At 39.7% G+C, this 14,287-nt stretch overlaps 1 pseudogene; it reads left to right on the top strand.

Annotated features, from left to right (window-relative positions):
* Positions 1–460: 460 nt before the first annotated feature.
* Positions 461–14,287, top strand: part of LOC103730178 — a 29,765-nt pseudogene continuing 15,938 nt past the window's right edge.

Here is a 14,287-nt window from a genome sequence, read left to right as displayed (position 1 = left end):
TTGATGAATAGCATGGACTGGGTAATAGATTATCACGATCAAATGTAAAATTACAGTTCTTTGACCAGGAGAGGGTAATGTGGAACTGTCACTATCCATGTACATAACTGTTCTTTAAGAACAGTTCACTCAAAGAAGTTTGGCGTCATGGCTATACCCTGTAATCAATAATGGAGATTCAAGATCTGTATCTCTCCTGGCTTGCAGAGTCTTGTGAACAAAGACTTTAAGTCCTATCTTGACAGGTGCTTCTTTCCAAGGTTGCTTCAAAAGGGAAAGCAAAACTTCATTATTTTTTGTGGGCAGTGTGGGTTGAGCATCAGGCCGGGGCTTAGGGAGGGGCTGACCAATCATGATGGAAACATTTGAATGAATAATTCTTCCTCTGCTTAGGGTGGGAATGAAAAGCAAGCCTGAGGCAGTCCAATCCCACTGTGGGGATCAGAGTAGTGTGTCCACCATGGCCTGGACTCCTCTCTTCCTCCTAATCCTCTCTCACCGCACAGGTAGACTCGGAGACATTAGGCAACCTGCATGCTGATTCTGTATTTTTCTGGATTAGTCTCTTAACATTTATCCTGGTCTCTCCCCATTTATCCATGTGCATCTGTTTGCAGGCTCCTTCTCCCAGCCTGTGCTGACTCAGCCTTCTTCTCTCTGCATCTGTTGGAGCATCTGCTAGATTCACCTGCAGCCTTAGCCAAGGTTACAGTATTGGTATCTACATTGTATCCTGGTACCAGCAGAAGCCAAGGCGACCTCCCTTGTATCTCTTACACTACGCACACACACAGATGGTATGATGGGTCCATGGCCCCAAGCGGCTTCTCTGGATACAAAGATGTTTCATCTAATACAGTTTCTCTGCACATCAATGGGCTGCAGCCTGAGGATGAAGCCACCTATTACTGCAATACAGGGGAAAGCAGCACAAAATGTACACAGTGTTTCAGCACATCAACGGGCTGCAGCCTGAGGATGAAGCCGCCTATTACTGCAGTACAGGGGACAGCAGCACAAAATGTACACAGTGTTTCAGCACCAGAAGGAAGTGAAATGAATATGTCCCCTCTGTTTTCCGTCTGATGAAACCAATATTGCTATCATCAAGTGTGACACATGGGGTGACTTCTGCCATTTTTCAAGAGGGAACGCATACTACTCAGAGCACACTAAAGTAAAAATGTTTCCCTCTTTCCCTAAAATACTAATTTGAGCCATCACTAGGCACCTTCTTATCCCTACCATGAATGAAGTGACAGTATCAGTTTTTAGGGCTTATTTTTCCTCAAAGGATGTAATGAACTGGGAAGGAAGTGGCTGGCTCACACGCATGTCCATCCAAAGATGAGACTAGGCATGTGTGGTTGGAGCGCTACTGATTCATCTCTGGTCCAGTATATTTCAGGCCCAGAACAACTGAAAAACCCTTAGAATATGTTTCCCTTCTCCTACATCTGCTGTATCCAGCCTGTCTGAGAAGTATATAAAAGCAGATTTTTGTGACTCTCTGAGCACTAAAAAGTCTCCTTCACAGTGAGACATCTGTGAACACCAAGAGAAAATGGATCATTAGAACCAGATTTTCTCCCTAGTGAATCAGGTTATATAGTACTCATTTATGCACTGCAAAGCAGACATCATCTGTTAATGCCAGAATTTGAGTGAGGCTGGAGAATTCAGAGATTAGGGATCTATTTCAAGAGAGAAATCAGATAAGATGCGGTACATTCAGCACTACTGGTGAGAGTGCAAACAGATGCAACCACTAATCAGTGTGGAGAGTCTTCAAAAAGCTGGAAATAGACTTACTGCATGATCCAGCCACATCACTCTTGGACATATACCCAAATGGCTCTGTATTCTACTACAGAGATACCTGTTCATCCATGTTCATTGCTGCTCTATTCACAATAGTTAGAAAATGGAAATAATCTAGATACACATCAACTGATGAATGGATGATGAAATGTGGTACAATCACACAGTGGAATATTAATAAAAGTGTTAATAAAATGAAATTATAAAATTTTCAGATAAATGGATGGAACTAGAAACAATCCTCAGTGAGGTAACCTAAACCCGGAAAGACAAACCACGTTTTTTCTCATAAATGGATGTTAGGTTTGGATCCTTAAATATGTGTATTTCAATTTAAAAATCCATAGAGGTCAGGAAATTAGTAAATAGCCATGGGGGGAGGTTTCACATGAGGTGATACATAATGCAATTGTGTAAAGGAAAAAGGGGAATAATGGAGTAGGAAGGGTTGAATGGGGGGAATGGGAGAGGAGGGCAGGGGAAGGAGTATGGGGACAACTAACACCAAAAACCTGAAGAAGAGTCATGGAATCCCATCACTGTAGAAGCTTCTAAAGCATAAGATATACAATATAAAAAAGATGAAAATGAGTCATCCTAGAACAGCAGGTATTGTCCTGACCAGATGTCAATAGGCTAACAAAATAGAACTCCAATGTCATGAATGGACACCATCTCTTGAAGCTGTTGACCAGAGGCTCCATAGACCTCAAACAATTCTGGTCATACCCCTGCTCTTGGTTATCCACAAAAACTTTACAGTAAGATCCTAATTCTGAATACACTATATACATGAATTGTAGAACAAACAAGGAGAAATCAAGCTGGCGATGACCTCAAAGCTTCATCTCAGCTGGCTAACTTTCATAGCGTTGGAAGATGCTATGCATGCTACTGTAAAGAAAAAATAATCATCGGTCTTGTACAGCCGTGAATCCTGTGATAACAATTAGCCTGGAAATGTATGCCCACTGATGAAATAGCGGCAGGATGTTATGGGAGTAACCAACTCCTTTCAGTTTGGCTTCTACATCCACTTCAGATAAAGCCCATACCTGACACTGATATCAGGCCTAGGAACCTATGACTGGACAGACAGTTCACAGTCCATAGGGGAGAACCTATTATTTGGCCAAACAGACATAGTATTCAACTGACTCTTAAAGACTTATTGTTATACCGATAGGTTAATGTGTCTCTCAACTCTCACCTGAGAAACTTTTTCATGCAGCAAATGGAAATTAATACAGAGACCCACAACTTCCCAAGATATAAATAAGTGACTTCAGAATGCATATCCATGAATAGGACACCTATAAAAATCTCTGCCTTCTGGGGCTCAAGGGTCATTATGAAAGAGGGGGCAGAAAGAATATAAGAGCCAGAGGTAGTGGATGACCAAAAACAAAGTTTTCCAGACAGCTGGGCATCTGCTTATATCAATTCCCAGCAGTGGTGACAGCACGCCCAAGTCCCACATAAGTTAAAGACAAGCAAAATCCCAGCCTAGAAGTAGGGAAGTGGGGAAGAAGCCCCATCACTACCTGAGGAACTATCGGCAACTGGTAGTTGTATAGAGAAGAAAAGTCAGTTATATTTAAGGGTGTAACACTTGGTAGGTTAACTAGGCTCCAGTGGTTGGACACATTTAGGGGGGTGCCTATAGGGGAAGGTATCTAAATATTATCAAAATACGTTGTATGAAATTCACAAAAATTCAATTTAAATGAAAAAAAGGAAAAGAAAGAAAATCCATCCCTTATGAATATTGGAGGATGCCAAGAGACCTTCAAGTGCTGTGTCACAGTGTAGAGTTTCAGGACACTTACTCAGAGCACCTGCTCTGAAGTGACCTCTGTTTTTCATCCTTCTCTCTGAATAGGTGACTGAGTAGAGAGGTTTATTTATGTAAACAGCTCATCAGAAACACCATCACTGTTCTTTCCATCACTTAGTAGCATGGAGAGTCTTTTATTTTGACTTACATGCTACAATGAGTTAAAAAAGGACAGTCTGACAAAGACCCAGAGTGGTGCAAGTGAAATGGGTGGCGGGCTAGCCCTAACCTGAGAACTGTTGGAGATTGATTACTGCTGAGCGAGGGTGTTATACCTTCCTTAAGATCTCCAGATAGGCTGAATAGACGCCAGTGGATGAACTTGCACTGAAGGACATCTGGGTAAAATGCTTGTCCAGATGGCTGTCTTGCTCTCTTTTCTAATTTTTAGCCTTCACACATATCCACACCAATTTATATACATACATATATACATTAGAGACTGGGATCCAAATATGAAAGATAGTATAGCATTTTTGCCTTTCAGAGACTGTATCATCTCACTTAATATAATACTTTTTAGATACTTTTATTTTTCTCAAACTTTCATAATTTCATTATTCTTATAGCTCTGTAGAATTCCATTGATTATATGTACTACAGTTGCATTATCCATTCCTCTGTTGCTATGCACTAAGCTGGTTCCATTTTTTCACTGGGTGAGCAATGTGGCAATAAATATGGATGTACAGTATCTCTGTGGTAGGATATGGAGTTCTTTGGGTATATGCCCACAAGTGATACAATTTGATAAAATGGTAGTTCTCTAATTTTTTGAATAACCTTAATACTGATTTTGATAATACTGATAAAGTTCTGGGATATGCTCAAGAGATCAAACCTCATAATCTATGGGGTAGAAAAAGAAGCAAAAATAAAAAGAAAAGAATAAATTATTTAATAAAATTATAACAGAAAATTTCCTAAACTATTTTGGAACAAGTCTCTTTTTGGTTGGAAGTTGATTTCTGGCCAGTATAGACTGAGATCTCTTCTCTGAGTCCTCGATAGAATGATCACACATGCCCTTTTCTCTCGCCCTTGGCACTCACTTCTCCAAATGTTTACTTTCCTTTCTGAAGTCATGAAGCACTGGGATATTAATTGGCCAAATTCAAATAGAATAATACAACAAAAGTTGGATAAACATGAGACTTCAGAAGCATTTCAGTTAATGGAAAGCCAAAGATGAATGATCGTTCTTAACTGAATTGGACTGATTGTGAAACACAATGTTAAAAGCCTCCAAAGTAAGACTTGTTCCATTTATACTAAGAAAGGCAAAGTGAAATTCAGCACACAAAACAAAGGAATCAAAAGCATGCCCTGTCTCAGATTTACTGACAGACTTTTATTAAGTTCCATAAATTTTATATCCCAAATGATGGAAAACAAGTTTAAAAATCACTTCTATCAAGAATCAAGAAAATCACAATCTGTATGAATAAAGATAATCCACAGACACCAATACTGAAATGATTTACTTGCTGAAATTATATAATTTGAATAAATGATCACATATATTTCATACATTCTTTCAAAAATGAAAAGCATAAAAGATATAAAAGTCATAAAACCACACAGAATGCAAACTATATAACTGAAAAATATAATGAATAAAATAAAATATAAATGACTGAATACTGAATAAAAGGAGAGTGAATGATACAAAATTAAAATATTAGATATAATATTTAATGACAATAAAGAATCACAAATAGTCATCTACTGTAGTAATGGCCACTGTAAGATCTTATTAAAGGACTGCATGACCTGAATTAGACTAACACAAGTCACAATTAATAACCCGGACCATCATCACTTGTCTGAATGAGTCCGATGTTACAGCAGGTGCTTCCTCTCATGGGACAAATGTAGAGCTCACAATACCTCAGGATCCCTGAGTTGCTTGTTGGATTGAGGATCCAGAATCTGATGATGCTGGTGGTGGCGGTGGTTGCGCTGTTGTGGCTGGTTCATATAGGGATGAAGAGACCATGTTCATACAACGTACTACTCAAACCTAAATACTTTATTCTAGGAGCAAGTGAGAAAGTAAAAGAGACAGTGGAGGGGCTGAGGAAATGACTCAGTTGTTCAAGTGCTTCTGTATAAGCAAGAGAGTCTGAGTTTGAGCTCCAGCAGCCATATAAAAATGTCAGATATGGCAAAATGCACTTGTAGGCTCAGCACTGAGGAGATGGAGAAAATACCTCAAGATAAAAAAGCAATCCTGGATAAGAAGAATAATTCTATTGGGACTACAATACCTAATTTCGTCTTATACTGCAGAGCCATAGAAATGAAAAAAAGCATGGTACTGAGTGAGCCACAAACAGACACATAGATCATTAGAATATTATAGAAGACTCAGAATTAAGTGTATGCAATTACAGCCACCTGATTTTTGACAAAGATGTCAAAATACACACTTGGAAGACAGAGCAACTTCACAACTTCAAGAAATCATTTTGGGAAATCTGGATGTCTTCATGTAGGAGAATGAAATTAAATCCTTGACTCTAACGCTGCCCCCAAATCAACTCCATGTGGATCAAAGACCTAAATGTAAAACCTGAAACTGTAACTACTAGAAGAAAAGGCAAGGAACACATTTCAATACAGGCACGATTAAGGCCTTTCTCACTAGGACTCCATTTTCTCAGGAATTTAGGCCAACACCTGACAATAGGGACCTCATGAAACTAAAAATCTTTTGTATAGTGAAAAATTATTTAATTTAATTTTGAGTTTCTTCCAACAGTTCTAGACCCTCATTTACCATCCCCAAATTCTCTGGGCATCATGCTGGGTAAAGGCTTTCCAGTGTGCATACCCTCAGGTCGTTCATACACCTCAGCAATCCCTCGGTTATCTCGATTGGAAAAAACTGAGCAGGCTAGTCTGGAATGCTTTAAAATCATTCTATCGGAGGCACAGAAGCAGGCTCCAGTACACCCCGGGAACAGATGGTAAAACTAAAATCAGTTTTCTTAATTAATTGCATATAATTTCAGATCAGAATTCATTACTGTTTTGAGAGCAATGTGAAAGATATTTTGTAAGTTTTGCTTATTAAAAGTTAGCACTGCCAATTTCTACCTTGTGCTTGCACTTTACCAACTTTAATGGATAATCTGAGTACAACTGGCCTGGTTTGCGCTCCTAGAAACAACGTGGTTTCAACAAAGGAATATAAACAGAGGACCACAAAACAACCCCAAAAGCATTGTAAAAAATTATGAGCATCTTTATTGAAGATTTTCTTTTTTCAAATTAATAATTTGTTGATAATTTCGTACATACATATAAGGTGATTTGAGCAAATCCATGCCCACTCCTTCCCCTCCAACTCCTCCCATAGCTCCCCATCACTTTTTTTCTGATAATTTCATGTACTCTTTCTTCTTCTTTGATTTATTTTTAGGGGGCTTTTGGCTACTCTAACATTCCTCTCTCTGAAGAGGTAACCCTATAATCTTTTAAGGATTAGATACAAGTTCCCAAATACTTCTGACATTTTTGGCTTTTGGAACAGAGTATGTTGCTAACAAGCCCAAGGACATTTTGACTTTTAGCCAAGAAACTGGCTACTCTTCTTTGGGGTCTTTTACCCTAACTCCCTAGAAAATTCCTACCTCTTATCGCTGGTCTGTTCAGCGCATGGGTGGTTCAGTGGTAGAATTCTCAATACAGCGTTAGTGGTCTTGACTAAAGAAATAAGTCACAAGAAGGTAATCAAAGAGATACAAACCAAAAAGAAGTAAAATTATCCTTTTTATAAAAAGTATGATCTTGTATGTAAAAAAGCAAAACAAAAGCTCCACTAGAAAACTCTTAGAACTGATAAAAACCTTGAGAAAAATAGTATGACACAAACTTAACATACAAAAATCAGTAGTTATCTTTATAATCATTTTTTATTGAATTTTTGTGTGCATTTCATATACAACATACCAAAAAATCTAATTCACTTTTATACCCACATCCCAAGTGGCACCCTCCCATAGCCTCTCCCCCCACTGGAGCCCATATACTCTGTCATCCCTGTTACTGTCTACTGTGTTATCGGTGTCCCCAGCCATTCTCCAAGCTTGTCCATCCAGTGAATCTAGTCAGCCTGTCTAGAGTTCCTTGTTTTAGGAAGATCAGTTCTTCCTCACCTAGCAGCAATCAGTTGCCAATATTCCTTCAGACAAGATTGGGGTCTGCTGTTCATTTTCCCAGTCCTATGCTGAGTTACTGTCTGGAAGTCTCTTGGGCCACCCTGGCCAACAACTCGAAGAAAGGAATCTCCTGTCTGGAATTGTTTCTTGTTATGTATCCTTTAGCTATACACATGGACTCTTAGAGAAATATCTTGATGACTTTACTCTTTGGTTATACTTTCCTTTTGGGTGTTTAAGACCGTACAGTTGGCTCAAATAAATCAATTTATTTTTACACTTAAGGTCATTTGAGGATCTGTTCCCCTGCACTCCATGCATAGACAGAGGATATCTTAATCTTTTCAGTGTTACATAAATAGGGCCAATTAACTATGAATGTAACATGGAAGCATCTCCTTCATTGTATTTCCTCTTCAATTTTATGATTGTGTACTTATGTTTCTTTTTAACATGTGAATAGATTATAGATATATGTTAGGGAGGGTGAAGAATTGTGTGTGTGTGTGTGTGTGTGTGTGTGTGTGTGTGTTAGTGTGTGTGTGTACCTCTCTGCCATACCTTGGTCAAATTCCACTATCTCAGAAAATTATCATGCTCCCTTAAGACTTGTGTTTATGACCATGAATTTCTAACACTACAACACAGGCAATGAGCCACTGTTATTGATATTATTTTCAAGGAGAAATTTATTTAACCACCTGTGTGAGAATCATACTTCAATTACATGGTCATGTTCAGCAATAAAAATTGGAAGTTCAGCTAAGTGAATGTACAAATGCTAAACATAGTTTTAAGAGTCTGTATGTGTAACTGAAGATGTGTAATATTGTGTTCTGGAAACAAGAGCAACTGGAAAAAAGCAAGAAATAGTAATTAGCTTCACTCCTAGATATTATTAGCCATTTTCTTAACCAGACACCAGATAGGATGTGTTTTTAATTCAACAATGATTAAAATTTCAAGAAAGATAAAAAAAATTCTCTGGGCATTAAAGAACCCAGGTGTCAACAAAACAGATGCACAGTGATAATGGCCACCATTTTCACAGCTTTTTGGACCTCCTCCCCTCTCCCTGTCTTCCTTTTCTCCTTCCTATCTCCTTCATCTCCTCTACTTCTTCTAAGCTGTACATTGCTGTCACCTTAGCTGCCCAATAGCTACTTGATGGCACAGGGCAGTATTTGCTCTTCTGGGCCTCCTGTTGCCCAGGGCACCAGACCTGGCCATGCCCTTTGGGGCCTCACTCATACCTCACCCTCAGGAACCCAATATCCCAGGATTGCAAGTGAATGTTGTGACTGCAACAGCATACTCTCTGTTTAGAGGGCAGTGGAGGGTGATTGGCATGAAACCCAGGAACTAGCTTATGCTAAGCATGTACTCTAATATGTAGCAACATCCTGAGTCTTGTATTTGAAACAAGACAGCAATGTAACTAAGAGATGAATGAATTCTTGTTTTAGTCCCCAAAGGTAAAACTTGCTCTCACCGAAGTGTTCATAACAGTTACTGGAGTCTAGGTCTGCAGATATAAAGGTCGTGAACCTGAGTCAATGGATCCTGTCCAGTTGTATGGCCCATTTTAGGAGCAGTAATGGTGGAAGGCACAACCCTTCTCTGAGTAGATACCCATACTGATACCCCAGATCTAGGGGCAGTGGATGGTAATGGGGATACCCCTCAGCATTTCTTAGAGTGGAACAGTCAGGTAGCAAGAACAGTGTGGAGCTTCTGGGAAGAACTGGGGGGCCCAAAGGGTCTAGTTGCCCAAACATTTGTTCTGAGGTCTAGAAAGAAGCATTAGAAGGATTTATGTAGGAGTTCATCAAAATTAAATTTGTGTTTTGAAATATCTGACACAAAAAGCTATTTGTGGGTGTGGGTGTGTGTGTGTGTGTGTGTGTGTGTGTTTACATTTGAGGATGGGAGTAAGGTGACAAAGAAGGTGAATAGGACATGCTAAGCCTAAAGCTGGCAGCCTGTGATGGAGGATGTGGAGGAGTGCAGGTAGTCAGTGATCAGAGGTCAAAGTTCCTGTGGAATTAGAGAGTGGATTTAGAGTAAGAATTATGAGAACCATGATGGGAGGAATGAGCACTGTGTTGGACTGTCTGTAGAATGTAAATGCACAGCCATTTTAGCAATGGTTGTATTTAAAAAATGTTTTAGATGAAGGCTACTGCAGAATCCCACAGCAAGCCACACAGAATATATGTCTGAGAGATGCCCAGTACTAGGTGACATATCTACAGTTGAATTTCTACACCTAAGGCTCATGGAACTTTGCAGGATGAGAGGTATAGAGAAAACTAGGGCATCCCTCAGCTCTTACCAGTGAAGCTTCCTTATACAACAGAGTATGATGCACACAGAAGGCCACAACTGACCAAGTTTTAAAGAATAAGAGACTGCAGAGTGTATGTCCCTGGATAGGACTCTTACATTAAACCTCACCTACCCACAATTCATGGACCATTGGGGAAGAGGGGGCAGAAAGATTGTAAGAACAGAATTGATTCATGAATACATGGAAGCAGAGGCTTTCAGGCCACTAGAAGTTTGCACATGTGAACTTGCAGGAGGGGTGGCAACTCACTGCCAACTCAATCAGACAAGGGCCCAGAATGGAGCGAGGGAAATTGGCATCAGGCCATTCCTAGCCTGGGAACTTCTGACAACTGACAACTACTGAGTGAGGGTGAGTAGACTTTACTTATGATCTCTAGATAGGCTGATTAGACTCCAGTGGATCTATTTGCATCAAAGGACATCTGGGTACAAATGCTTGACTGAATAGGACTTCACATGCATGGCAGAATACATGAGGTCTAATGGGAGCTGGTTCTGTGATGGGGAGCATGGACGAAGGGCAGGGTCTAAATTTGATTAAGAACTGTTGTGTGAAATGTACAAAAGCTCAATGAAAATTTAAAAAAACCTGTTTTATTTTAATAGTGCATTTCCACTCTAGGAATCAATCCTAAGTAAGGAATATAATCAAAACTGTAATCAAAGATTTACAAACAAGAAGATGAACTGAACATTATTAATAATAGGAGAAACCTGAAAATAATTTAAGTGCTACATAAGAAATGGTACAGAACACAGCATGATGCATTTATTGGGAGTAATCTTAAGTAAATCTTCAAAGTTATGTTGTCAAGAAACAGAATGTAGCATAGAGTTAATGGTCAGTAAAGGCTATTATTATGATTCTTAAAAATAAAAAAAAAAACATCTCCAGGGCTGGAGAGATAGTTCAGTGGTTAAGTGTACTGGCTGCTCTTGTAGAGGACCAGGTTTGAATCCCAGCACCCACTTACAACGGTCTGTAACTCCAGTTCCAGAGGATCCGATGTCCTCTTCTGTTCCCTACAGACATGACATGAGTGCAGGCATAACACTCATACACATAAAATAAACATAAATAAAATTTAAAAATAAAAATTTAAAAATAAAAACATCTTCATAAAACAGCGTGATATTGGCACAAAAATAGACATGTAAATCAGTGGAACAAAATGGAAGATCCAAACATGAATGCATGCAATTTCAGCTACTTTATGTTTGACAAAGGTGCCAAGAGCACATACTGGAGGAAAGACAGTGTGGAGGTTTGAATGACACTGTCCTCCATAGGCTCCAATATTTGGACATTTTGTCCCCTGTTGTTGGCCTGTTTTGGGAGGTCTTAGAAGGTGTGGCTATCCTGGAGGAAGCATGTCACTGGGGGTGGGCTTAGAGAGTTTTTAAGCCTTGCTGGATCTTGAATCACTCCCTGTTTCCTGTGCCTTCTTGAAGATGTGAGAGCTTAGCTTCTGCTCTGCCTCCAGCTGCTTGTGTCACCATGCCTCCCCACCACATGGATTCTTATCCCTTGGAACCATAAGCTCAAATAAATTCTTCCTTCCATAAATTACTTTGGTCAGTGTTTCTATCACAGCAACAGAAAAGTAAGTAATACAGACAGCATCTTCAACAAATAGTGCTGGCAAAACTGAATCTCCACCTGTAGAAGAATGAAATTAGACCATTATCTAATACCCTGCACAATGGGTCAAAGACCTCAATGTGAAACCTGAAACTATGAACCTGTTGGAAGCAAACATAGGCAATATTCTACAAGATACAGGTGCAGGAAAGGACTTTCTAAATCAGATATCAGTTGCTCAGGAAATAAGGTCAACAACCAACAAGTGGGAACTCATGAAATTAAAAAGCTTCTGTACAGCAAAGGAAGCAGCCAATTGAATGAAGAGGAAGCCCACAGAGTGGGAGAAAATCTTCACCAGCTACACATCTAGCATAGGATTAGTATCCAGAATATACAAAGAACTGAAAAAGCAAAGAAGCAAGAAAACAAATAACTCAATTGGAAAATGAGCTATGGATCTGAACAGAAGAAGAAATAAAAATGACTAAAACAGCTTAAAAATGTGGAACATCCCTGGTAATTAGGGGAATGCAAATCAAAACTACTTTACTATTTCTTCTTACCCCAGTTCAATGGTGAAAGTCAAGAGAACAAATAACAACAAATGCTAGCAAAAATGTGGAGAAAGGGAAACACTTCTTAACTGCTGGTGGGATTGCAAACCATTGTAACCACTGTGGAAATCAGTGTGGAGAACTCCTAAAAACTTAAACCTACAATGTGGTCTGGTTATACCACTCCCTGGCATGTACCAGAAGGACTCATCCTGTTGCAGAGATACTTGTGCAGCCCTATTTGTTGTTGCTTTTTTCACAATAGGTAAGGAATGGAAACAACCTAAATGTCTTTCAAATGATGAGTGGATAAGGAAAATGTTTGACATTTACACAATGGAGTTCTAAACAGTGGTAAAGAAAAATGTAAGCATGAAATTTACAAGCAATGGGATGGAACTAGAAACTGTTTTACTAAGTGAAGTTGAAATGGCAACATTGACTCCATTATGTTCTAGCTGACTTTTGTTCACCCTGTGTTTCTTCCAACCCTCCTCCCTCCCTGCTCATGCTAAGAGCAGTCAGTAGGGCAGAGTCTCTTTATGCAGGTAGTTTCAGTGAATACATTGTTTCTACAATGTGGGAAACTATGAAAAGTAGCTTGAATGAACTGATGGTTATAATTCCATAGTACCAGCAACATGGTCAAAATTATTTACTGGACCATGCTAAGTCAGTGTGTCAATAACAATAAAAACTTTGAGAATATATAATAATAATAAATTATATGTATGAAGAGAGCACTTTTTGTCTTTTGAGGCAGGGTCTTCCTGTAGCCCCAGCTGGCCTAGAACTCAAAGAGATCCACCCACCTCTGCCTCCCAAGTGCTGAGATTAAGGGCATGTGCCAAAACACCCGGCCCTAAAAGAGCACTTTAGATGCATAAACTCACTTAATCTTCATGAGAACCTTTCTACATGACAGATAAGGAAACTAAGGCACTGAGGCACTGGACAGTCTATTGCTTCATGATTCCTGTCACACAAAAGTATAGGCTAATCGCCTGAGTAAGAATCATTTTCTTCTCTTTATTTCATTTTTGCAGCTTGAAGGGCCCCAAAAGCCAAGGTGGACCTCTAACTTTTGACAGTAAGCTGATTTTCTAATAAATTAGCATTATGAATCCTGGAGTTCTCTGAAAATACAAGCAGCGCAGCTTTCTAGAGTCCCACGCAAGTCAGCTGTGCACCTAGAGCCCCGGTCCACAATGAAAGCTGGAACTTGACAGCTCAGTAGCAAAGCGGCCTCTGTACACATGGCCAGGACTATGGCACTTGCTCTCTAGTTCTCAGTAAAGAATGGGTGGCTTTTAAAAAGCCCCACAGCTGGTCACACACAGAGATTAACTGTCTGTGAAATGTCCTACCTGAAGTAACACATCTACAATGGAACCACTACACCTGTGGTTCAGGGAACATGAGGCAGAGAGAATAAAATGCATCACTCTGCTTTCAACAGCAAAGTTTCTTCCTGTAACAGAGAGTAATTAACACAGAAAGCCACAACTGGCCAATATATAGAGAATAAGAGACTGAAGCATGCATGTCCCTGGATAGGGCTCCTATGTTAAACCCCACCCATCCAGGGTTCAGTGACCACTGTGGAAGCGGGGGCAGATTATTGTAAGAGCCAGGAGTGGTGGATGATCATAACAGTTTTCCAGGCTGCTTGGAACCTGCTCATATGAACTTACATCAGTGGTGTCAGCATGCACAAGAGCCATGCAAACTCAAACCAGACAAAAACCCCAGGCTAGAAGTGGGGAAATGGATATGAAGCCCCAATCTTAGCTGAATAACTACTGACAACTGATCACTGCCGGGTGAGGGAGAGTTTGTCTTCTTTAAGGAAGTGACACAAGGTACGTTGACCAGGCTCCAGTGAATGGACTCACACTAAGGAACATCTGGGTATACAAACTTGACTCACCAGTCTTTAACATATAAAACAGAATGTATGAAATCTGGCAGA

The sequence above is a fragment of the Nannospalax galili genome, unplaced genomic scaffold (genome assembly GCF_000622305.1).
Source record: "Nannospalax galili isolate Female #2095 unplaced genomic scaffold, S.galili_v1.0 scaffold533, whole genome shotgun sequence".
In the NCBI taxonomy this organism is placed as follows: Eukaryota; Metazoa; Chordata; class Mammalia; order Rodentia; family Spalacidae; genus Nannospalax; species Nannospalax galili.
This window is presented reverse-complemented; position numbering and strand designations above follow the sequence as displayed.